We start from the raw sequence: 26,887 nt of genomic DNA on the forward strand, positions 1-26,887 counted from the left end.
CGTACAGTATTCATGTGCAGTAAGCTCCTTCATGTATCCTTGAAAGCAGGCAACCTCGGTCAAGAATGTAACTTTTGCCAGAGTTGGCCTTAATAAACTAAACTAAAAGCTCAAACTAGGAAAAGCATGTATCAATGCTCAAAACACCCCAAACCACAGTCATCCTGCCTAGAAATCAATCAACACAGCAAAGACAACATTGGATATGGTTTTCAACCAACTTTTTTTCCAGCCTTCTAGAAGTAAAACACATATTGGAACCAAAAGTTTAAACCATGAGTGATTATTGTGGGCAGTGTGACATGGGAAACGTTTGCTCATTAGTGATCTATCTGAATTCATTTGTGGCTTGGACATCCTCTGAACTCCTGAGGATATTTCTCCGATCATACTGCCCCACTGTCATTTTTTTTCTTTCTTGAATGAGAAGCTACAGCCATGTTAAGTAGCTACTCTTGTAAAACAGGCTTAGCTAGCAAGGGTTAAATACATTTTATTGGGCCATATTAAAACCATTTTCAGTTCCTTGTTTTTGACTGGTCCTTACTGACCAAGAAAGACATGTTTTAACTCATATTAGCAGAGCCTATTTTATAGTATTTTCTCTCTAATGTTTAAATAAACACTGAAGAGAATTAAGCTCCTCCTCGGTCTCTACCCTTCTCCCTTACCATAGCTCCCTCTTTAAAAATTGATTCAGCTCACACACACGTGTTCTCAGCATGCAAGCTGGTTGGACAGCCCTGCTTCCTTCCATCTCCCTGTCAAACAATCAGTCCCTCCTATTTACAAGTCACAGCTAATCTCAGTGCACTGTCCCAGTTACTATAAAAGGCCATGTTGTTTTTTAAGCAGACATTCAAAGGTGAGTTCTGCTTAAAAGGTGATGGAATCATATGACTCCATAATTCTCATGCAATGAGTATCCCAGAGACAAGAAGGCAAAAGAAATAATTTCTAGTTAAAACTGTATAGTATTTTCTCTTAAAATAGCAAAGTAAAGAAATTGATGAATAAAATACTGAATGGTATGGACACTGGTCTTCCATTTGAGAATGGTAGGCCTGATTCTCAGTTCCTCTCTTCTTGCACTTAGAGCAAGGATAGAAGTGCAGGACAAAAGTGGCTTTAAGACATCTTTTCACTCATATTTTGAGGCCATGCAGTGGCCTTCCTGACCCCCAGTTCAAATAATCCTCAGGAAAGCTATAATAACCTTAAGCCACCTCTGTGACAGCTGGGGAAACCCTACTGCACATGGGGCTGTTTCCACACACTTTCAGGCCCTTTGATTTTGCCAGATGGAGTAAGAAGTCATTAGTGTAGCTGTGAATTGGGCCCACTAACTCGTGGCATTAAAAGATGAGTTACTGAGCACCCTTCTAGGAAAAAATCCATCCATTTCTGTTATTTCTCATTGATATCATAGAATCATAGAATATCAGGGTTGGAAGGGACCTCAGGAGGTCATCTAGTCCGACCCCCTCCTCAAAGCAGGACCAATCCCCAATTAAAGCATCCCAGCCAGGGCTTTGTCAAGCCTGACCTTAAAAACTTCTAAGGAAGGAGATTCTACCACCTCCCTAGGTAACGGATTCCAGTGTTTCACCACCCTCCTAGTGAAAAAGTTTTTCCTAATATCCAACCTAAACCTCCCCCACTGCAACTTGAGACCATTACTCCTTGTCCTGTCATCTTCTACCACTGAGAATAGTTTAGATCCATCCTCTTTGGAACCACCTCTCAGGTAGTTGAAAGCAGCTATCAAATCCCCCCTCATTCTTCTCTTCTGCAGACTAAAGGATATATTCCTTTATAACGCAGAAACATGGACTATTTGCCATACATTTTTTCTAAATATGACTCAAATGTGAGTATTTCATGTGATACATCTATGAAGTATCATACCCATATGATTTAATTTTACTGCTGTCCTCAAATTCAACCCTCAAATGTGCAGTAATGATAAATAACAAATAACAAACCTCTTTCTGAATTGTTTCTGATGTTTGTTAAAGGAGTGGGTGGTAAATTCAAAATTGTTAAATTATTCGCCAGGTGAGGTTCTTGCAGATGAAATAAGAGTTTTCAGACATTTTAAAAAGAAAAGAAGAAATGGCATCTCTATTCTGTTCATCAACTTTTCCAAAGTTAGAGTGACAAACTTATGGAATCTAATTTTTGTCTTGTACATGATCCAAATCTAGCGAAGTTTAAAAAATTTAGAGAGAAGAAAAAGAAAAAAAAGGTTGGGAGGGAAATTGGGGGCCCTTAAGATAATTTGTTGGTTACATACAATGGGAAAAAAAGAAGGGAAAAAAAGGGTGAGAGAGTGTGTGGGGGAAAACCACAAATTCAAAATTTTGGAATTTAGCAATTTTGAAAAACATTTGTTTTTTTTTAAATTGAACACAATACAGATCCAAACAGTCTCAGAGAAAAAAATACATAAAAATGGCATTCTCCCATTCAAAAATATCATAGACTCATAGACTTTAAAATCAAATGGGACCATTGTGATCATCTAGTCTGACCTCCTGCACATTTCAGGGCATAGAACCTCACCCACCCACTCCTGTAATAAACCCATAACTTCTGGCTGAGTCACTCAAGTCCTCAAATCATGGTTTAAAGACTTCAAGTTACAGAGAATTCACCATTTACACCCGTTACCTGCAAGTGACCCGTGTTCCATGCCGCAGAGGAAGGCAAAAACTCTTATGGTCTCTGCCAATCTGACCTGAGGGAAAAATTCCTATCTGACCCCAAATATGTCAATCAGTTAGACCATGAGCATGTGGGCAAGACCCACCAGGCAGATACCTGGGAAATAATTCTCTGAAGTCTCTCTGAGCACTCCACATCTAGTGTCCTGTCTCTGGCTGTTGGGGATTTTTGCTACTAGCAGTCGCCATTGGGCCACAGGTCATTGTGGGCAGTCCCATCATACCATCCCCTCCATAAACTTACCAAATTTAGTCTTGAAGGTAGTTAGGTTTTTTGCCACCACTGCTCTCCTTGGAAGGCTGTTCCAGAACTTCACTCCTCTGATGGTTAGAAATCTTCGCCTAATTTCAAGCCTAAATTTGTTGATTGCCAGTTTATATCCATTTGTGTTTGTGTCAACATTGGCACTTAACTTAAATAACTCCTCTCCCTCTTTGGTATTTATCCCTCTGATGTATTTATTGATAGCAATCATATCTCCCCTCAGCCTTCTTTTGGTTAGGCTAAACAAGCCAAGCTCTTTGGGTGTCCTCTCAAAAGGTAGGTTATCCATTCCTCTGATCATACTAGCTCTTTCCTGCTCCTGTTCCAGTTTGAATTCATCTTTCTTAAACATGGGAGACCACAATTGCACACACTATTCCTGATGAGGTCTCAGCAGTGCCTTGTATAATGGTGCTAACTGGGGCTGTCGATTACTTGCAGTTAACTCTTGTGATGAAATTAAAAACATTAATCACCATTAATCACAGTTTTAGTTGCGCTGTTAAATAATAGAATACCAATTGAAATTTATTAAATATTTTGGATGTTATTCTACATTTTCATATATATTGATTTCAATTACAACACTGAATACAAAGTTTATATTATTTGTTTACAAATATTTGCACTATAAAAATGATAACCAAAAGAAATAGTATTTTTCAATTCACCTCATACAGGTAGTGCAATCTCTTTGTCATAAAAGTGCAACTTACAAATGTAGATTTTTTTTTGTTACATAACCGCTCTCAGAAAGAAAACAATGTCAAACTTGTCCACCCAGTCCTACTTCTTGTTCAGCCAATCACTAAGACAAACAAGTTTGTTTACATTTACAGGAGATAATGCTGCCCTCTTCTTATTTACAGTGTCACCAGAAAGTGAGAACAGGCATTTGCATTGCACTTTTGTAGCCGGAATTGCAAGGTATTTAGCATATCTGGGACGTAAACATTCATATGCCCTTTCATGCTTTGGCCACCATTCCAGAGGACATGCTTCCATGCTGAGGACGCTTGTTAAAAATATAATGCATTAATTACATTTGTGATTGAACTCTTTGGGGAGAATTGTATGACCCCTGCTCTGTTTTTCCCGCATTCTGCCATATATTTCATGTTATAGCAGTCTCGAAAGATGATCCAGCATATGTTTATTTTAAGAACACTTTCACTGAAGATTTGACAAAATGCAAAGAGGGTACCAACATGAGATTTCTAAAGATTGCTACAGCACTTGACCCAAGGTTTAAGAATCTTAAGTGCCTTCCAAAAGCTGAGAGGGATGAGGTGTGGAGCATGCTTTCAGAAGTCTTAAAAGAGCAACACTCCGATGCGGAAACTACAGAACCCGAACCACCAAAAAAGAAAATCAACCTTCTGCTGGTGGCATCTGACTCAGATGATGAAAATGAACGAGTGTCAGTCTGCACTGCTTTGGATTGTTATCAAGCAGAACCCATCATCAGCACGGACACATGTCCTCTGGAATGGTGGTTGAAGCATGAAGGGACATCTAAATCTTTAACGCATCTGGCATGTAAATATCTTGTGACACTGGCTACAACAGTGCCATGAGAACACTTGTTCTCACTTTCAGGTGACATTTTAAACAAGAAGCGGGCAGTATTATCTCTTGCAAATGTAAACAAACTTGTTTGTCTGAGCGATTGGCTGAACAAGTAGGACTGAGTGGACTTTCAGGCTCTAAAATTGTACATTGTTTTATTTTTGAATGTAGTTATTTTTGGTACATAATTCTACATTTGTAAATTCAACTTTCATGATAAAGAGATTGCACTACAGTACTTGTATTAGGTAAATTGAAAAAAATACTATTTTGTTTTTTTTACAGTGCAAATACTTGTAATCAAAAATAAGTATAAAGTGAGCACTATACACTTTGTATTCCATGTTGTAATTGAAATCAATATTTGAAAATGTCGAAAACATCCAAAAATGAATGGTATTTATTCTATTATTGTTTAACAGTGTGATTAATCACGATTAATGTTTTTAATTATTTGACAGCCATAGTACTAGTACTTCCCTGTCTCTACTGGAAATACCTCACTTGATACATCCTAGGATCACATCAGGTTTTTTCATGGCCCCATCACTTTGGTGGCTCATAGTCAGCCTGTGATCAACCAATATACCCAGGTCTTTCTCCTCCTCTGTTGCTTCCAACTAATACGTCTCCAATTTATAGCAAAAATTCTTGTTGTTAGTCCCTAAGTGTACACCCTTGCACTTTGCACTGTTAAACTTCAGCCCATTTCTATTACTCCAGTTTTCAAGGACTGCCAGATCTTCCTGTATAATACTCTGATCCTCCTCTGTATTGGCAATACCTCCCAAATTTGTGTCATCCACAAATTTTATTAGCACACTCCCACTTTTTGTATCAGTAATAAAGGTCAGTAATAAAAATATTAAATAAGATTGGTCTCAAGACTGATCCCTGAGGAACTACACTAGTAACTTTCCTCCAGCCTGACAGTTCATCTTTCAGTATGACCTGTTGTAATCTCCCCTTTAACCAGTTCCTTATCCACTTTTCAGTTTTCACATTAATCCTCATCTTCTCCAATTTAAATAATTTCCCATGTGGAACTTTTTCAAATGCCTTACTGAAATCCAGGTAGATTAGATCTACTGCATTTCCTTTGTCTAAAAAATCAGTTATCTTCTCAAAGAAGGAGATCAGGTTGGTGTGGTATTGGAGTAAATAACTCGTAGAACCATATTGTATTTTATTCCAATTACTATTCACCTCTATGCCCTTAACTACATTCGCTTTCAAAATTTGTTCCAATACCTTGCATACAACTGAGGTCAAACTAACAGGCCTGTAGTTTCCCAGTTCACTTCTTTTTCCTTCTTAAAAATAGGTACTCTATTAGCAATTCTCCAACCATAAGGTACAACCCCTGAGTTTACAAATTCATTAAAAATCCTTGCTATTGGGCTTTCAATTTCACGTGTGAATTCCTTTGGTATTCTTGGATGAAGATGATCTCCCCCCACCCTCAATTTAGTCCCATTAAACTATTTCAATTTGACTTCCACCTCATATGTGGTTCTACCTCTATATCCTTGTTGCCATTAGCCATAAATAAAAACTGAGGAAAAGTATTTGTTTAGGTTTGGGGCCATGCCTAGATAATCTTTAAACTCCACTCCATCCTCAATGCTTAGCAGTCCCACTTTTTCTTTGTTTTCTTATTTAAATGACTATAGAACCTTTTACCATTAGTTTTAATTCCCTTTGCAATGTCCAACTCTGCTTCACCTTTGGCAGTTCTCACTTTATCCCTACACTTGTTGACCTCAAGGATATAGCTTTCCTTACTGACTCTTCCCATCTTCCATTCCTTTTAGGCTTTCGGCTTTCTGCTTTCTCTTACTCACCTGTATGAGATGCTTGCTCAACCAGCTTGATCTGCAACCTTTCCCTGTGGATTTTTTCCTCTTACTTGGGATGCAGGTTTCAGATAGCTTCTGCAACTTTGACTTAAAGTAATTTCAGGCCTTTTCCACATTCAAATAATTGAGTTCTTAAGTCCAATGCACTTCCCTAACTAATTCCCTTAATTTTTTTAAAGTTAGCTCTCTCGAAATCAAGTACTCTTGTAGCAAATCTATTTTTGTTTATCTTTCCATTTATTTTAAACTGAATTAGCTCATGATCGCTTAAACAAAGGTTTCAGAGTAGCAGCCATGTTAGTCTGTATCCACAAAAAGAAAAGGAGGACTTGTGGCACCTTAGCGACTAACAAATTTATTTGAGCATAAGCTTTCATGAGCTACAGGTTGTCTTCTACAATCAGTTCTTCTATGATGCCATCACTAGTCACCAATACCAAATAGAAAATGGCATCACCACCTGTCAGCTATCACATCCAGGCAAATCTGGGCCCTACTATTATTAGTAGCACTTTTCCTCCAATCTATATCTGGGAACTTCAACTCTCACATAATCACACAATTCCCAGTAGTATTTATTTCATTGGAAACATTAAAGAGGTCTCTATCCATATCCACATCAGATCCTGGTAGTCTGCAGCACACTCAAAGCACTGCCTCTAGTAGCTTTCTTCCCCAAAGTGATTTTGCCCCAAACAGACTCTGTCTTCTCCATTCCATCACTTCTAATTTATTTACAGTCTACCTCATCAGTGATATACAATGCTACTCCACCACCTTTGCCTTTATTTCTGTATTTCCTGAATAGCGCATATCCTTCACTGCCTGTACTCTGGTCATGACTACTGTTCCACCATGTTTCTGTCATCCCTGTAATATCTGCTTTCTCTTCCTGCACCAGTAGTTCTAGTTCCTCCATTTTGTTACAGGCTCCTTGGATTGGCGTACAAACACCTTAACTGTTGTTGCTTGGTTTGGCCCACATTCCTCACCCAATTGGTTACAGTCATTCTACTGCCAGGGTCACCTGTCTGACTGGTATCAGCACTATCCTTCCTCTTTCTATCCATTCTGCTACCCACTGCTGTTCCTTTCTTACTTGATTTTCATCCCTCTCAATATTAAAATCAGGCGTGGAGATTACATGAGCATCTCCCAAGGGTCTCCTCTGAGTTTCTAGTTTAAAGCTCTTTTAATGAATTGTGCCAGCGTCCATCCAGAAGTCTATTTCCCTCCCTACCCAAGTGGAATCCATCCCATGAGAACTGTCCTCTGTCCATGAATGCCTCTGTTCCAGTGAGAATCTGGCTGTATCATTTGTTCCTATGTGAAGGATAATCAGTGGGTTCTTTCCTGCTCCCATTAGGATCCGCTTCAGCCTCAGGTCCACATCCCATATCTTAGTTCCCAGGAGACAGCACCCCCTTCTGTTCACCAGATCAGCTCTGGTGACAGGCTTGTCTACTTCTTGGTAAGGAGTCTCCATCATGTAGACCTGCCTTTTGCTGGTGATGGTGTGATTCTCTGGCCTTCCTCCTATTCTTTCTGGCTGCAAGTACTCTTGTATTTTTTATTCTTCCTTGAAAACACCTGCACGTCATTTGTATCCTCCTGGGGCTCTGAACTCTTTGTATCTCCATTGGCTCTTCCCCACATCTTACAGGACTAGCCACTCTTCTCATCTTCCTTGCCCTCCCTCCTTAACTTACAGCAAATGTGTTCCTAATCTCTATTTCTCCTTCACTAGTTGGTCATTTCCTCTGCCTGGTTCTCATAGTCACATGCTTTCACTGACCCCTTTCCTCACCCAGCAATCTCCACTCAGTGTTCTTCAGTCGAGCTTGCATCTGCAAGTCTTGACTTTTCCCTTCCCTGTGTCCTTTTCTGCAGAACTGCTGCTGAGCCATTCGGTCCCTAGTCTGTAGCAGTGCATGGGATTCTTCCATCCTAAATGCAGGACTCTGCACTTTTCCTTGTTGAACCTCATCAGATTTCTTTTGGCCCAATTCTCTAATTTGTCTAGGGCCCTCTGTATCCTATCCCTACCCTCCAATGTATCTACCTCTCCTCCCAGTTTAGTGTCATCTGCAAACTTGCTGAGGGTGCAATCCATGCCATCCTCCAGATCATTTATGAAGATATTGAACAAAATGGGCTCAAGGACCAGCCCTTGGGGCACTCTGCTTGATACTGGCTGCCAACTAGACATGGAGCCATTGATCACTACCTGTTGAGCCCGACGATCTAGCCAGCTTTCTATTCACCTTATAGTCCATTCATCCAGCCCATACTTCTTTAACTTGCTGGCAAGAATACTGTGGGAGACCATGTCAAAAGCTTTGCTAAAGTCAATGAATAACACGTCCACTGCTTTCCCCTCATCCACAGAGCCAGTTATCTCGTCATAGAAGGCAATTAGATTAGTCAGGCATGATTTGCCCTTGGTGAATCCATGCTGACTGTTCCTGATCACTTTCCTCTTCTGTAAGTGCTTCAGAATTGATTCCTTGAGGACCTGGTCCATGATTTCTCCAGGGACTGTGGTGAGGTTGATTGGCTGGTAGTTCCCCGGATCCTCCTTCTTCCCTTTTTTAAAGATGGGCACTATATTAGCTTTTTTCCAGTCATCCAGGACCTCCCCCGATCGCCATGAGTTTTCAAAGATAATGGCCAATGGCTCTGCAATCACATCCGCCAACTCCTTTAGCACTCTCGGATGCAGCGCATCGGCCCCATGGACTTGTGCTCGTCCAGCTTTTCTAAATAGTCCCGAACCACTTCTTTCTCCGCAAAGGGCTGGTCACCTCCTCCCCATGCTGTGCTGCCCAGTGCAGTAGTCTGGGAGCTGACCTGTTCGTGAAGACAGAGGCAAAAAAAGCATTGAGTACATTAGCTTTTTCCACATCTTCTGTCACTAGGTTGCCTCCCTCATTCGGTAAGGGGCCCACACTTTCCTTGACTTTCTTCTTCTTGCTTACATAGCTGAAGAAAGCCTTCTTGTTATTCTTAACATCTTTTGCTAGCTACAACTCCAGGTGTGATTTGGCCTTCCTGATTTCACTCCTGCATGCCTGAGCAATATCTTTATACTCTTCCCTGGTCATTTGTTCAATCTTCCACTTCTTGTAAGCTTCTTTTTTGTTTTTAAGATCAGCAAGGATTTCACTGTTAAACCAAGCTGGTCACCTGCCATATTTACTATTCTTTCTGCACATCAGGATGTTTTGTCCCTGTAACCTCAATAAGGATTCTTTAAAATACAGCCAGCTCTCCTGGACTCCTTTCGCCCTGTTTCAAACTCCCCTGTTTACAGCTCTGTTTGGTGTCACTGCATCGGTGTCGCTGAATGACTGTTTCATCATTTTTAATGAAACACCAATTTTCAGAGGAAAAATGTTATGTGTGAATTTTTTCCCCAGATCTTCTTAGATCCCCCTTTTTCTTGTGCAGGGACACAGGACAGGCCCTTAATGTGTAAGTGCCACTGAGGTAAGTCTGAAGGACTCTATGATTGGGAGAGGAAAATAAAAATGAATAGAAGTTTGTTGTTGTTTTTTCCCTTGAGGATTGCTACGTTGTGACAAAACCCCTTCTCATCTTTCTCAGATGGAAGACTGTGTACTCAGTGTACTGACTACTTTACTGAAAGAGGGGAATGGGTAGCTACTTGGCCATCCATATTAAGAAAGCATCCTCAGTAGTTGAGCTTAGTTGGCTCTAGAGAAAGCATATTTAATATGTTAGTTGGACCAAACTTTGTTACTATTGCTGGAGCTATTTGACATCTTTTTAGGATACCTGAAAGTGATCCAGTTGCAAGCTAACACAAGGAACAGTTACCAGTTTTTCACCCTTCTCTTTTCTTACGTCTAAGAAGAAACAGGAAAACTGCAGGTGACAATCATGCTCCAAATCTTAAAATTCTCTCATATGTTTTTTTTCCAATAATTCTTATTGGTCTTGCTTCCATAGCCCATAAGGCTCTTCCCCAAGTGCTCCTCTGGGTTGCTTGCAATGGTAGAGGGAAGGGCTAAACAACTGTGGGGCTCACTTCGAGTATATGTCTTAAGTTTCTAAAAGCTCATGCTTCAGGGTGTCAGCTGGCCACCTGCATTGGTCAGAAAGGGACTTCCCCCATCCCCAATTTTTTTTGGGGGGAAACAGGGTCATCTCCACCTCTTAAGTATCTGGGATGGCCATGGCTGAAGATGGGACATGGGATGAGGAGGGACAGGGCTCTGACATAGCATAGAGCATTCTGTCTCCAAGTGCCTGGCTGGCTGGTTCCTCCTTGCATGTACATGGTCTAACTGATCACCGTATGTGGGGTTGGGAAGCAATTTTACTCAATGTCAGAATGGCAGTGATCTTTGGTTGTTTTTTTTTATGGTTTCTTTGTTTTGTTTTTGCATTCCTCTGCAGTGTGTGGGTGCAGGACATTTGCTGGGATTATCTGGATATGTTTCACATATTCATTTCCCTGCCATTGTGGTGGCATCAGGCACTCATGCACTCAGTCTCTCCTATTCACTGCCTGTGGCATATTACTCTGGGGAGAATTCTGTAACACTGCACACATGCAGAATTCCTGTCCCCCACAAATTTGTTTTCTCTGGAAAAAATACATTCTGCTGGAGTTACAATGCTGCAGTTACACCTTTCGCCCACCAGCAGTTGTTATGGTGCCAGAAGAGACGGCAATCAGTTCAGCGGCAGTAGCAGTCAAAAGCTGATAGAGAGGAGAGGCTTCATTCATCACAGCACCCTTCTCATGAGGCCAGGTGAGGAGGCACAAGATACAGGGGGACAGACAGAGCGGGGCACATGGGGATGCTGGGATGGAGTCACACAGACTGAGGTTCAAAAGGGCTAGTCGAGGGGACAGACTTGGGTGGGGCTGAGTCGGAGGGGGGAGGTGCAGGGACACAAGGGGATGGGGCAAGGGTGGCTGATGAGTGGGAGTGCAGGGACACATGAGGACAGGGGCAGATGTGAGTGACTGAATGGGAAAGGCTAGAAGTCAGCTAGGGTCTGCATGGAGTAGGCTCCCCAACTCCCTAACAATCCCCCTCCCCCTCAAAAATCTGTTCCATACTTCTCCCTCCCACACCCAACAAGCCTCCAGGTTTACTCCCAGGTTCCTTCCCAGCAATTGCTTCCCGCTCCCTCAACTCCTCCGTTACTCCTGACTCCCCCAAGTCTTTGCACTGTTTCTGAGGGGTGTGGGAAATATGTTTCTGTATTGTAGTTTAAATGAATTATTACTCAAAGTTCTGTATTAATATGCCTAGTAAGGAATCTATTTGTCAAATAATATTTCATGAATATTTTTTGTTGTCTGTATTGTTACTGATATACTTGCTGACAGGTATTTTGAAATAAATTACTAAAATACTTGGAACTGGAGTGATTAGATTGTGTTATTATGACAAAGTGTGCATAATTTTTAAAAATTGTGATTGTGTGCAGAATTTCTATTTTTTTTTTTGCACAGAATTCCCCCAGTAATAGCACATAATAGTATAGTCTCCTGAGCGCTGTAATACTTTGGTCTAATTTCAATTGTTGGCTTTAGTGTGTGGTGCTGGGTGGTTTTGGTGGTTTACAGGAGGTCAGATTAGATGATCTGATGATCCCTTGTGGACTGAAACTCTATTATTCTATACTTAACTCATTCAAAATACAGTTGTTCCATATCTTTGGTATTAGACATTCACGGCTTTTTTTCAATGAGTTCAGATTCCTTGCTAAAACTGTTTGTGTGGTGGCCACTCCTTTTCTCAGCATAGTAACAGAACATCAACTTACACTGTGTTCATATTTCATGTCTTTCAACACATTTTAGAAAACCAATGCTCTTAATGACTTCTTAAGCTGAGTTAATGTTTCACATAGCAGGAGATATATTGGTAAAGATAAATTCCACCAGGAGTGAATAATGTACAACTGTTTCAAACACGAACAGCAACACCCTCTCTTTCCCCCTTTGCATTGCTGACCTTGGCTAGAATTGTCCACAATGCAGACACTTTTCAGAACTTGCAACAGGTGGAATGAAAATTGTCTGATTCAACAAGGATATTGAGGTAACTTATTAATATGTAACTCTAGAAGATGAATATTTACTGTAAATAACCTATTCAGATGCATAAGTAGTTGTCATTTATATTTGCATTATATTTTTTTAAGTTTGCTTCTTTTCTTTTCAGGGGAAAATACTGGGTCTGTAATACAAGACTCTACTCACCAGCAGCAATCAATAGAGGTTATTGTTAATAGAAACCTTTTAAAACTACTGTTTGTTTATCTGAGTTCAGATTCAAACAGACTGGCACAGTTGTCAGATGTAGTGTCCATTTTGGGTGTGTGTGTGTGTTTGATTTAGAAGGTATAGATACTCACATCTATCAAAATTGCATCCACAAAACTGGAGACTAGATTGAGGCCTGGCTGAAAATCAGGTCAATCAAGTGCATTTTGCATTGCCTCTGAAAACTTCTTTAATTTAAATTCTGAAACACTAGATCTCCTTTCTTTCAGTCTTTCTTTTAAAATATTTTCACATGAATCATTATTTTAACCTCTTAACTGAAGAGAGCTTTTTTTTTAGGTAAGATTTCTATGTGATACATTTGGCTCCAATTTTCTAAACAAGCAGGAAACATTTAAATATTAACCAGGGCAAAAAAGAACCAAGTGTCGATGGCTCCCCTTTTCTCGTTGCATTAAACACAATCTTCAACTGGGTTTTATGACTAAGAAAATTTAGAGGAAATTTAGAGGAAAGCTGTAGGAGTTCAGTGGTTTGATACAGTACGTTTTCACTCCATTTACATCTAAAAGAGAATCTGTACGTATTGCCCCAGCTTTAATGCTGTTTGGTAGGGCTGGGTATGGAACTCTGAGGGCTGTGGACCTGATTAATTTCAGTTATGTTTCTGTTGTCACTGTGTTGATCTGGGGAATTAATGGGACAGTTTGTTTTGAGTGTATTTTTAAAAAAAATTATCAAGGGTGCCCAGCACTTTGGATGGACACTCGCCTATTATATTTGGCATAAATCTAAATTCACTGTGGGAGTTAATGTTCATGGTTCTGTGTCACTGGGGGCTGGTGCAAAGTAATTGTTTTTGGGTTAGTAAATTTTTGACTTTTTGAGTTGATTTATGCTTCTATTCATGGTAGAGCAGTTTTATAAGATTATGTTAACCTAAAATGTGTCAGTTCTTTCTCTTTCTATCTGTATAATGGATTGTATAGCTAAACTAGTGATTGATTGGTGTGTGAAAGAAACAAGCATGAACCGAAGAGGTCTCAGAGGAAGGCTGTTCAGCATTACCAGTTGAATATCCTTTAATTTGCTTACAGAGAGTATACACTTTAAAGCATCCCGGTTAGTGGAGTGGCAGAGGGTCTCGGTATAGACAGACTGAGACTCTTAAGAGCTAGCTCCACAAAGGGATTTAGGCACCTAACACCCACTTTTGGTGCCTAAGTCTAAAATTTAGATAGTCAGAACTCCTGCTTAGCTGTTACCTAACCCTGTAGGCATCTAAATTCCTATGGCACCTAGGTGTCCACCAGTAAAGTCCCAAGGCACCTAAGTTGTTACCAGTGGGCCTGCATAGAACCACCTAAGTCCTTATGCCACCTAAGCCTTAGCAGGATCCTGTCACCTGTGGAGCCCAGCATGGTAGGGGTGCTTAGAGGCGGCCTGCTGGATTGAGTTCCAGACAAAACACAGGTGAGAAGTGATGAGTATGGTCCCCTTATAACCCAGTGGTTAGGGCACTCATCTGTGATGCAGAACACTTTCCAATCTGCCTGATGTGGAGCAGGGACTTGAATCTAGATCTCCAGCCTCCTAGGTGAATGTCCCAAGCACTGCCTATGGGACAGTCTAGAGGGAGGGGCTTTCTCAATCACTCCTGCTGAAACTGTTCCACTTTGTATGAAATACTTAAATATTCATTAAGGGCAACCTTAATTCTGCATTTTCTGGTTTTCAGAGGTTTGAGTTTTGCTCAACTCAGTGTGTCACAAGGGGCCATCATACCACTAAGCAACCTTAACCCTGTGATAATGTAGTTTTTTGCAATTGCATTTTCTACTTTTTTAAAAAAAAAACCAGGAAAAGCTATGTTGTTGTCAGGAGTTGGCAGTCAAGTAGGCTGTTGTACATATCATGTCCTGCAACTAGCATACTGAGCCAGCTGCTCCCCTCCAACCACCACCCACATCAGCACTGCTTCAGAACTCCTCCCAAGCCCATGACCAATTCAAAGCGTTTCCCCCTCCCACCTGGCCCCTTCTTACTGCTGAGTAGGGAATGCTTCTCCTTAAAGCCTTCACTCCCTGATGTACAAATGTTTCTACTGCTCTTACTTCCCCTCTCTTATAAACTGACTCACATTGAGTGCCTGGAGCAAAGAACAATGTCACAGGGGAAGAGTGTTGGGGTACAGGACGTTTGGGGTCCACAGTTAGGGAAGGTGGTTGGGGTCCACTGCAGGGTGAATGAGAGCACTGGTAAAGCTGAAGGTGCAGGGGGGATGGGGTGCACTGTCAGAGCTGGGGGATGCCATGCTTCTATTATCTGAGTGCCCAACCTCTCTCCCCTCCCCTAACGTTCATCCCCATTTAACCCCTCTACCCATAACCCTCATCCCCTTGCTGCAACCCCAAACCCCTCTCCTCCATTCCTCCACCCTCAATACCACTCTCCTCCATCACATGTCTAAGTTTTTCCCCAAAGACTTCGATTAATATTCCTCCCAAAATAAAACTGCTATCCATGACCCACAAATTGCGGCCTCCAGCCACTCAGTCCAGGACTCATTTTGTATTAGGTTGGGAGCTGTGATTAACTTATCCTTTAGTTATGTTAACTGAAGGGCGAGTTCACAGCATCCAAGAGTTCTGTGATTCATCCAATCATTAGTACCCCCTCAGTTTAACAGTACAAAGCAGCAGAAGGAAACTTTTTGGGGGGAGGCTGTACCTCCAGATCAAATAACCCCAAATTTAGGTCATTATACACAAAGGCATAATAAGTGTGGGTGTGGGTGTGTAGAGAAGTCCATGAAATTGTCTTAAACGTCACTTCTTCTCATTGCAAAAGTTTTCCTTGGCTTTGTAACAGGCACATAGATTGGTAGTTCGTGGTTCTTCTAAATTTGGCCTTAGTTAATAAATGAGAATTCCTAACTACCTTCCTAGTTAGAATTAAAAAGATAAATACAAATGACCTCTAGAAAAATGTGATATCTGGTGGTTAGTACATTATTTGCTGAAATGTAATGGGCATGAAGGTTGATGAAACCGAAAAAAGAAATACTTGAATAAAACTTTTCACCAATGATGTCAGCCCCCGTTTATCTGTGTCTTCTACAAACTCCTTTGTGCTTGCTTCCATGCCACTTCTATAAAGGCACTAACCTGTCTTTTTACAAATCACTCCTCAAGACCCATTTTACCATGATGCCTAAGGGAAACTGATTATGCCTTTGTGTATTTGGCCAAGAACTGAACAATGAATTTGTAAGATGAGTCCAAAAGAAACTATATCAGAATTGAATTTATGACATTTTTTCTATGTAAAATAGGACAATGGAACATCAAGCCACAGAAATTCTTTGTAAAAATACTTTGTCTGAGAGCCCAGTGAAACCAGAAATGTGAATGCAAGATAACAGGATACACGGGTGAATAAAACCACCCAATTTAAATGAATTGTATAAAGTTTAGCATGACTTAATCAATTAAATAACACTGGTTTCTCTATCTGCACTCATGTCTCATATTTTTATAGCTATAGATATTTTGGTTGAATTCAGGCTTTAAAATAGGAAATTATTATTGCATGGAAACTCCGCCATAGTTAAGGTTGCATAGTGACATCTGTTTAAAGGTCAACATTTCTAAGCCCTCTAAAATTGACATGCCTCCTCTGAATCCTAGCTCGTAGGTAAATGGCTAGTAGTTTATGATCTAAACAAACACATTATGATAAATATCAGTCATCTATTTTGGAAAAAATTTAACCAACTTAAAATCATCTAGCTGTACACCTATGTGGCCTATGCGTGTGCGTATTCTTGTTATTGTTTTCCTTACCCTTGTTCCCTCATTCCTTCTGTTTGTTACATCCACTTGTTGCATCTTGTCTCCACTGGATTGTAAGCTCTAGGGCTAGGAACCATTTTCCTGTGTTGTATTAGCACAAAAGGATCTTGATCCTGATTGGCAATTCTAGGCGCCTTCCATAATACAAATAATAATAAACTACCAGCACCGCAGCCTTTACAAGAGACAGGATGTGAAGTTCAGCATACCTAGCTGAGATGGCTTTTTAGTTTCAATAAAAAAGGAGTACTTGTGGCACCTTAGAGACTAACCAATTTATTAGAGCATAAGCTTTCGTGAGCTACAGCTCACTTCATCAGATGAATATCGTGGAAACTGCAGCAGACTTTATATATACACAGAGAATATGAACCAATACCTCCTCCCACCCCACTGTCCTGCTGGTAATAGCTTATCTAAAGTGATCATCAGGTGGGCCATTTCCAGCACAAATCCAGGTTAGTGGTCAGTTTGGATGAGCTATTACCAGCAGGAGAGTGAGTTTGTGTGTGTATGGGGGTGGGGGGGATGTGAGAAAACCTGGATTTGTGCAGGAAATAGCCCAACTTGATTGTCATGCACATTGTGTAAAGAGTTGTCACTTTGGATGGGCTGTCACCAGCAGGAGAGTGAATTTGTGTGGGGGGGTGGAGGGTGAGAAAACCTGGATTTGTGCTGGAAATGGCCCACCTGATGATCACTTTAGATAAGCTATTACCAGCAGGACAGTGGGGTGGGAGGAGGTATTGGTTCATATTCTCTGTGTATATATAAAGTCTGCTGCAGTTTCCACGATATGCATCTGATGAAGTGAGCTGTAGCTCACGAAAGCTTATGCTCTAATAAATTGGTTAGTCTCTAAGGTGCCACAAGTACTCCTTTTCTTTTTGCGAATACAGACTAACACGGCTGTTACTCTGAAACCTAGTTTCAATAAAGATATTTCCTTATTTCACAAGTGCCTCCCTCTGTTTTGACTGCATACACCTAGTGAAGTTTTGAAAGGGATCAGAGAAACCTTGGGCAAGAAAACTTCTTACAGATCAGATGGGGGTTTCTTGCTTTCAGAGTTTAAGTGTAAGGTGACCTAGCACAAACGTTTTAAGGGCAGCCTTCCTAGTCTGTATGTGTGTCAGGGCCACTGGTGGGTTAAGGAGATTAAAGTCACATTGTTGAAGGTTCTGTTTTATTTTAATTTGTGTTTTAATATGAGGTTTGCCAAAAACAAACAAACAATTGAATGTACATTCCCAGTGTGATGCTAGAGTTAAGAGGCAAACACCACCCTTAGATACATAAACAGGGGAATGTAGAGTAGAGTAGGAAGGTGATGTGACAGACATTGAAATCCCCTGCAATATCTTTGGGGGCCATATTTCACTAAATGTATGTATTACTATGGGCCAGGGATTGTATGCAGTTCCAGAGGGGAGGGGTACCATAACTACTTCAGGAATCAACAACTGTGTGTGTGTAGGTGGTGGGTGGGAGGGGGCAGGTAATTAAGGTCAATCACTTACCATGTAAACAGCCCCAGAGAGGTACGACCCCCTAGGGAGGCTTCCGTATACTGGTTCAAACTGGGTTTCACAGAGACCAACAGACAAAGAAAAATGCTTTTGGCATAAAAAGGCTGCATTTAAACTAGCTCGGGGCCTCCTTTCTGATCTACCAAAGGGACAAGGCACTCTGTCCAAAGGTGGCCCCAACCTTTGCAGAAGGGTTGGAAAGATTTTGGCCTACTAGTGTCCTATAAGACTGATAGTGACTCCTGATATGTTAGTGTGTGTTTGCTGGGTTTTATTATGTTTTCTCTGTAATTCTTCTACCTTAAGAATAAATGTGCTTGCTTAGAAAGGAGTTGTATAATAGCCAGTAACTGTTGGCAATACACTGTTCATAGCCTTCCAGGACAGAACAAAGCACAGACACTGGGCTTTAGGCAGACTGGCTTGCTGGGACATTATAGTGTAAGGAGGGAGCAGTGTAGCCTTAAAATACCCCAGTTGGAAGGGAGTCGGACAAGAGCTGATGTGTGTATGTCTTCTCAAGTTGGAAATTACACCTCCAGCTTGAAGTGTAGATGTACGCAAAGCACTTTGTGTACAGTCATTTTCATGGTTTCCTTTGCATAATCGGTTTCCATTATTGTTTGACTCATTTTTCACATGGCAGGGGAGAGAAAAACCGAAATGAGATAGTAAAATATTATTGTAAAACCTCAAAACTACAAAGGTGTTTTTATTAACTAGATTTCAAGTTGAGGGTGCCCCTGTAAAGCTTCTGAAGCTTCCATATGAGCTACAATCAATAGTGATCTCAACATATGGGTTGTTGTAGTATAGGAAATGTTCCCGTTCTGGCATTCTCTGGCATAAGCAGGACATTTAGGAGAGGACCATGCTATTTTCTACCAGGAACTTAAAAAAAAAAAATCTCCTTAGTACTCCCAATTACAAAACAAAAGGGCCAGTGTCTGATAGAAATACTTCAATCAGATTATTCTAATCTAGAAATACTTACAGCTGTTTTACTGCAAGATACATTACAAATCTATGGTAATGGCTATTCTCGGGCACTTTTGAAAACCTTATATTGCTGAACAATATCCAAGGAAAACAAATAACATTTTCTGCTGTAAATTTCTCTGGCTTGCTATGCAATAATGAGGAATGTATGAGACCCTAACAACTGATTTAAAATAAAGAATTGAGGGACGAAATATTCAGAATAAATTGCTGTATTGTTGTGTTTCACTATTAATCTTTTCTCTTGTGGTATATTTCAGTTTGTGCTTCTAGATATGGAAAAAGAAACTCTCTCTAGCAACAGCAGCCCTCTTCCAACATGCAGCATAATGTAGACACAGAACCAACTACAAGCAGCTGCTTTAATCATTGCCATCTTTCTTTTAAGAGCACACCAATGGCATATTTCAAGAGTCCAACCAAAGCATTTTTAGGTACAAATGCAAGACACCTAGGAGGAGCAGGGACACTGCTCCCTATCATACAGAGAAATCGGCCTAGATTTTCACACGCGACTAGCAACATGATATTTGGATGACTCAACTTTGGAGCATGCAACTTAAGACACCTTAATAAGACTTGATCTTCTGAAAGTGCTGAGTACCTGACCTCTTAAAATCAGACAACTTTGAGGTATCTTGAATTGGGTGCCCAGAAATTATAACTACTAGTATAGATTTGTGGGGAAAGTCATCTCTGTGAAATAGATCTTGAATGATGTTCCACTTTTGGTTTCTGGGTCACAGGTTGATGTTGCTGCTCTTATGGGTTATTAAACTTCCAGGGATGTCCTAGAGTTATTGGACAAGGTGCAGTACTTTTCCATTCAATTTAATCAGTTTTGGAGAACAGTTAAAATTTGGAAGACATGCTCATGAAACAAATATGAGGAAGCACTGAATAGCAGAGTGTTGTTTCATAACCTTGACAGTTACTTAAAGCAATAACTACTGGGCCAGATTGTGCCCCCTTCATATGTACATGAAGAAGATATTCCATATGTAAATCTCTCCCCTTCTGCCTGGAAGTGAGGGGAGGAGGGAGAATCAGCCATCTCTTTGATGCTGCCATCAACGCACCCTTTAGGATCCACACAGGACTCTCTGGGTAATCCAGAGTCAGGAAGGGGATAGAGACTGGGTGGGCTCAAGAGAAAAGTGAACAAGCTGGGGGTATAAACAGGAGGGACACAGATCATCCCCACCTCTCACCCCATGGAAATAAGGCAGAAGAAATCTCTATCTCATATGGCCCTGTAGCTAGTCCCTTTAAGAGACAGCCCCATCTGTGCCTCACTCAGCTGTCCTCCCCAGGTGGAGAAAGTTATCTCAGCCACATAACAGGTATAAAATCATAGAATATCAGGGTTGGAAGGGAACTCAGGAGGACATCTAGTCCAACCCCCTGCTCAAAATAGGACCAATCCCCAACTAAATCATCCCAGCCAGGGCTTTGTCAAGCCTGGCATTAAAAATCTCAAAGGAAGGAGATTCTACCACCTCCCTAGGTAACCCATTCCAGTGCTTCACCACCCTCCTAGTGAAAAAGTTTTTCCTAATATCCAACCTAGACCTCCCCTCACTGCAACTTGAGACCATTACTCCTTGTTCTGTCATCTGCTACCACTGAGAATAGTCTAGATCCATCCTCTTTGGAACCCTCTTTCAGGTTGTTGAAAGCAGCTATCAAATCCCCCCTCATTCTTCTCTTCTGCAGACTAAATTATCCCAGTTCCCTCAGCCTCTCCTCATAAGTCATGTGTTCCAGTCCCCTAATCATTTTTGTTGCCCTCCACTGGACTCTTTCCAATTTTTCCACATTCTTCTTGTAGTGTGGGGCCCAAAACTGGACACAGTTCTCCAGATGAGGCCTCACCAATGCCGAATAGAGGGCAATGATCATGTCCCTCAATCTGCTGACAATGCTCCTACTTATACAGCCCAAAATGCTGTTAGCCTTTCTTGGCAACAAGGGCACACTGTTGACTCACATAGGTAGGTTATGTGGCTAAATCAGACCCAGGCCTACTGATTAACGAGAAGCCTCCAGACAGCCAAATGAGGGGAGAGTGAGTGAGGAAACAGCTTGAAAGAGGCTGACCTACCTGCTTAGGGGGGAAGGGCAGAATTAAAAGGGACCAGCTCAGAGAAGCTGATCAAGTGTAACAGTTAGCAATACAGGCCCCAGAAGGTGGTGGGACTCCTACCTCAAGGAGGGGGAACCTACCCAAAGTCACATACAGGCCCAGAAGGAGAGTTTTTGAAACCCTGATGTTAGGGGCTTTCCCTTTACCCCTCCTCTGGTTCTTGTCATGCAGACAGAAAGCAGAAGACCAGAAGTCTAAAGCTCAGACAATGTAATGTTTATTGGGGTTGGTTTCAAGCAAGCATATCCATAGCTCAGATGCTGCAGAGCCTTTATCCATGTCGCTGTTCCCACCTCCTCTTTCTTAGCAGGCATAATTATACCCCTACTGCATGCCTTTGGTCCCACTGTGGTCATGTTACGTTTTGGAGGGTTGTGAATCTGGGGGCTTCAGTAACACCTCTTTTGTATCCTGTGGGAGGGGTAAGGAGTGAGGCTGTGCTTTGGTCAAGGACAGGCATTTCTTTGGCCTTTTAGTGTTTCTTAGACCACCCCCCATCCCTCTCACCCCTCCCATCTGGTTGCTTGACCTTACCTTGGAAGAGGAGTTGAGGCAGGACTCTCCTTCAAGTGTATGCTCGTATGTTACACTTCCACTCTGCCCAGCAACACTTTAGCTCTATCTCTTATCTCCTTCTTCCCTCCGGCCCCCATCTGCTTGTGGACAGATGTAACACACAGTGTCTTTGTTCCTGGTTCATACTCTTATGTCTTTACTAATATGTATCGAAAATCAAACCCAAAATTCTATCTCAGGCTAACAAACAGGCCTATATACTAACACCTGAATCAAGGGGGAAAAAGGACTGGACTTGAGGTTGTAAAGATGTATTGATATATGGTGAGAGACTTAATAAATTAGAACCCTCACAGGGCAAATCTGAGTTTAAAGTACTCGGTCCTGACAGTGACATTTTACAAGACCCACACAAGGGGGGTTGAGGGCAGAGCACCTGCAGGGCGACACCACAGCTCAAAGAAGCATCCTGAGGGACAGTTGCCTGTCATAGGTCCCCATTACCAGAGTGTCTTACTGCGCCATAATCTTTACGCTCACACCTGCCCTATGCAGTAGTGAAATTCTATTATCCCCCTTTTACAGACGGGGAACTGAGGCATGAAGACTGACTTGACTAACATTATCCAGGAAGTCTCTGGCAAGACAGAGAGTTGAACCTGTGTCTTCAGAGTTCCACTTCAGGGCCCCGATCATAGGACATCCTTTCTCTCTACAGTTCTTGTATGTTTTCCACATAACTCCCCTCTAGGGATTTTGAGGGCTGCTGTAGCCAGAGGGAAGGACTAATTGCTGGTGCTGCGTTGCCAGGAGTTGTAGAGGGATGGACAGAAGTGAAAGGCCTTCTGCAGAGCCTCAGAGTTTCACTGTGTTTGTGGAAGTGACCTCCTTAGCCTTTTCCATGGGTGCAAACCCAGCTCTCCCAGTGGGATTATGCAGAGGGGTTGCTGAGTGTGGGGATGACAGGTTTATGAGAGGGGATAATCTGGGCCACTGAAGTTAGAGCACACTTTGAACTAGCAGGTCTATTTCATTCCCTCTGGGACTAATATATAGTTTGTATTTGTTTTTAATTCAACTAGTGGCATGGGGGGAGGGGGAAAGGGGAGGGGGGAAATCCCTTCCTCTGAAATCACTGATGGATTGTGAACGTCAACATTGTGATAGTGTTCTAACTTCTTTCTCTATTAGTGCAATGTTTACTATACCCACAGCTAAGCAGAGTCTTGTAGATTAATTATAATTACACCAAATGTGAATCCTTACAGTCCAAACTTAAAAAAAACTATCAGTGGTCATCTCTCTGTGGAAGGGAATATCCTGCAAATGGACAAGTGTATTTCTAAACAACTACACTAGAATATGCAGGAAGTCCCAGTATTTGTAAAAGAAAATATGAGACTCTTTGGAATGGCTCCCTTTTCACTATGAAATTCCATAATTTGATATTTCCAAATATAAGGATCCACAAACGCTTCATACAGTACAATATGTATTTTATTTACAGCAGATAGAATCTCGGCAATTAAATCAATAATATAATGTATCATGCTGACATTTATCAGTCACTTAATCTAGGTAAATTTATTATATAACTCCACTGAAACAAATCTGTCCTATTGTATGTTTCTTGTGGTGTTTCAGGTATGGCAATGGTTTATTAATTGCAAGTACACACAGTTTATTGCTGATTGCCTTTCATATTTTACCATAATCCATTTTATCCCACACCATTCTCAGAAGAGGATTTTACTTTACAGGAACACATCCTAGGAATATACGTATATTTTTTTGCTTTGCTTGTATTAGTACAATGTGTAGCACAGGTTTGCATGGTACATCAGAAATGCATTCTCTGTGGTAGGATAACTCGCATTCCTCAGGTGTTTCTACCTGCCAGGACCCAACTCACGCAGTTTCAAATGTAATGGCAAACACAAGGGAGTGCTTTGAAACCACAAAGAGGAGAAGAAAGCAGAGTGCCTAATAGGGATGTGCTAATCGCATAGTAAATTTGATAAATAACACAAAATTGGTCAAGTCCAGTGAAACAAATATGCCTGCAAATCAATTAGGAACTAGTCAGCTGACAGGTACTCAGGAGAGGACTCGCTCAAATGAAGTTAGCAGCAAGAGGGAGATTTCCACATCTCAGTTCTGATCTTGAAATCCCTCACTCACATAAAGGACCTTATTCATATAAACAGACCCATTGAAATCACATGAGTAAGTGCTGCAGAATCAACCCGTTCATCAGAGCACCCAATCCAGCATCCATTAGCTGATATAGGGTCTCAGTCATATGATGTATGATTTGCTGTTTTGTGGTTATTCTCCTGACATTTTGAATGCTTCCTTAAGGAAAAATGTCAGCTCTCCTTCCTTCCCTCCTGCATTTTTGCTACTCCTATGTGTGCTGAATGTCTGCTGCCCAGCTGTTGGTATACAGCTGCCCATCTCATTCTCATGTGTCCATGTTCATACTCAGTGCTGCCTGCATCTGTCATTAGTGCCATGATTATCTTACAAAGGCTATCATCGTCATCATTGTCAGGGTCCTATTACGCGTCTGGCGTTTAGGGCAGTGACAAAGCTCCCCCACTCCTGTCTGTTTCTGGCAAGCCTTTCAATGGTTCCCCAGCTGTGCCCCAGGTTTTTCAGCTTGGCTTCCACAGCTCTTTGCCATGTTGTTTTCAGGAGGCCTCATTTTCGCTTGCCTTCAGCTGTCCATCTTATTGCCACTCTGGTGATAGAATCAGTTTCCATCCGAAGCACATGACCGATCCATCTCCAAAGCCTCCTGGCAATGATGGTACTCAGATCCTCTTGGCTGCACTGTGTCAGAAGATCTTGGTTTGAGATTGTTCTGGGCCAAAAGATACGGATGATTTTTCTGAGGCAGGTTGTATGGAATGAAGACAGTTTGGACATGTCATACTTTCTCATTCACCAGCATTCTGAACTATAAAGTAGTATTGAAAGTACGCAGCTCTGATAAATCTTGAGTTTGGTTTTGGTGTTGTATTTTGATGATTTCCAGACAGTATTTAAGCTCCTGAAGGTGTTCCTGGCTTTATTGATTTTGTTCCAGACGTCCTGGCTTGCTGCCCCAGTATGTGAATGTTCCTACTTTGGTGAGAACGTAATCCTCTATCCATACTGGTGATGGTGAGGCAATATTAAAGGTCATGATAGCTGTCTTATTGCAGTTGATTTTCAGTCCAATTTGCTGGCTGAATGCATTGAGTGGAGCTGTTTTTTCTTGTATATGGTGGTGGGTATGTGATAGGCTTACAAAGGCTAGGGACATCTAAAATAAATTTTATAAAAAGTTCTCCTCTCTAGTTGCTCTTGCGGTGCTGCTGCTGCTCCCTTTGCTCTGCTGCTATTCATAGGATCCAATCAGAACAAGTTAAGAAATACTTAGGCAAATTAGATGTCTTCAAGTCAGCACGGCCTGATGAAATACATCCTTGAATACTCAAGGAGTGACTGAGGAGATAGCTGAGCCATTAATGATTATCTTAGAAAAGTCATGGAAGATGGGAGAGATTACAGAGGAGTGGAAAGGGGCAAATATAGTGCCCATCTATAAAAAAGAGAAATAAGGACAAACCGGGAAATTGCAGACCAGTCATCTTAACTTCAGTACCCAGAAAGATAACGCAGCAAATAATTAAGCAATCAATTTCACAGAATCATAGAATATCAGGGTTGGAAGGGACCTCAGGAGGTCATCTAGTCCAACCCCCTCCTCAAAGCAGGACTAATCCCCAACTAAATCATGCCAGCCAGGGCTTTGTCAAGCCTGACCTTAAAAATATCTAAGGAAGGAGATTCCACCACCTCCTAGGTAACGCATTCCACTGTTTCACCACCCTCCTAGTGAAAAAGTTTTTCCTAATATCCAACCTAAACCTCCCCCACTGCAACTTGAGACCATTACTCCTTGTTCTGTCATCAGCTACCACTGAGAACAGTCTAGATCCATCCTCTTTGGAACCCCCTTTCAGGTAGTTGAAAGCAGCTATCAAATCCCCCCTCATTCTTCTCTTCCGCAGAGTAAACAATCCCAGTTCCCTCAGCCTCTCCTCATAAGTCGTGTTCCAGTCCCCTAATCATTTTTGTTGCCCTCTGCTGAACTCTTTCCAATTTTTCCACATCCTTCTTGTAGTGTGGGGCCCAAAACTGGACACACTACTCCAGATGAGGCCTCACCAATGTCGAATAGAGGGGAACGATCATGTTCCTCGATCTGCTGGCAATGCCCCTCCATATACATCCCAAAATGCCATTGGCCTTCTTGGCATCAAGGGCACACTGTTGACTCATATCCAGCTTCTCGTCCACTGTAACCCCTAGGTCCTTTTTTGCAGAACTGCTGCCCAGCCATTCGGTCCCTAGTCTGTAGCGGTGCATGGGATTCTTCCATCCTAAGTGCAGGACTCTGCACTTGTCCTTGTTGAACCTCATCAGATTTCTTTTGGCCCAATTCTCTAATTTGTCTAGGGCCCTCTGTATCCTATCCCTACCCTCCAGCATATCTACCTCTCCTCCCAGTTTAGTGTCATCTGGAAACTTGCTGAGGGTGCAATCCACATCATCCTCCAGATCATTTATGAAGATATTGAACAAAACCGGCCCGAGGACTGACCCTTGGGGAACTCCACTTGATACCGGCTGCCAACTAGACATGGGTCACTACCCATTGAGCCCGATGATCTAGCCAGCTTTCTATTCACCTTATAGTCCATTCATCCAACCCATACTACTTTAACTTGCTGGCAAGAATACTGTGGGAGACCCTGTCAAAAGCTTTGCTAAAGTCAAGGAACAACACGTCCACCGCTTTCCCCTCATCCACAGAACCAGTTATCTTGTCATGAAAGGCAATTAGATTAGTCAGGCATGACTTGCCCTTGGTGAATCCATGCTGACTGTTCCTGATCACTTTCCTCTCCTCTAAGTGCTTCAGAATTGATTCCTTGAGGACCTGGTCCATGATTTTTCCAAGGACTGAGGTGAGGCTGACTGGCCTGTAGTTCCCAGAATCCTCCTCCTTCCCTTTTTTAAAGATGGGCACTACATTAGTCTTTTTCCAGTCTTCCAGGACTTCCCCCGATCGTCATGAGTTTTCAAAGATAATGGCCAAT

Source organism: Lepidochelys kempii, chromosome 3 (genome assembly GCF_965140285.1).
Source record: "Lepidochelys kempii isolate rLepKem1 chromosome 3, rLepKem1.hap1, whole genome shotgun sequence".
Lineage (NCBI taxonomy): Eukaryota > Metazoa > Chordata > Testudines > Cheloniidae > Lepidochelys > Lepidochelys kempii.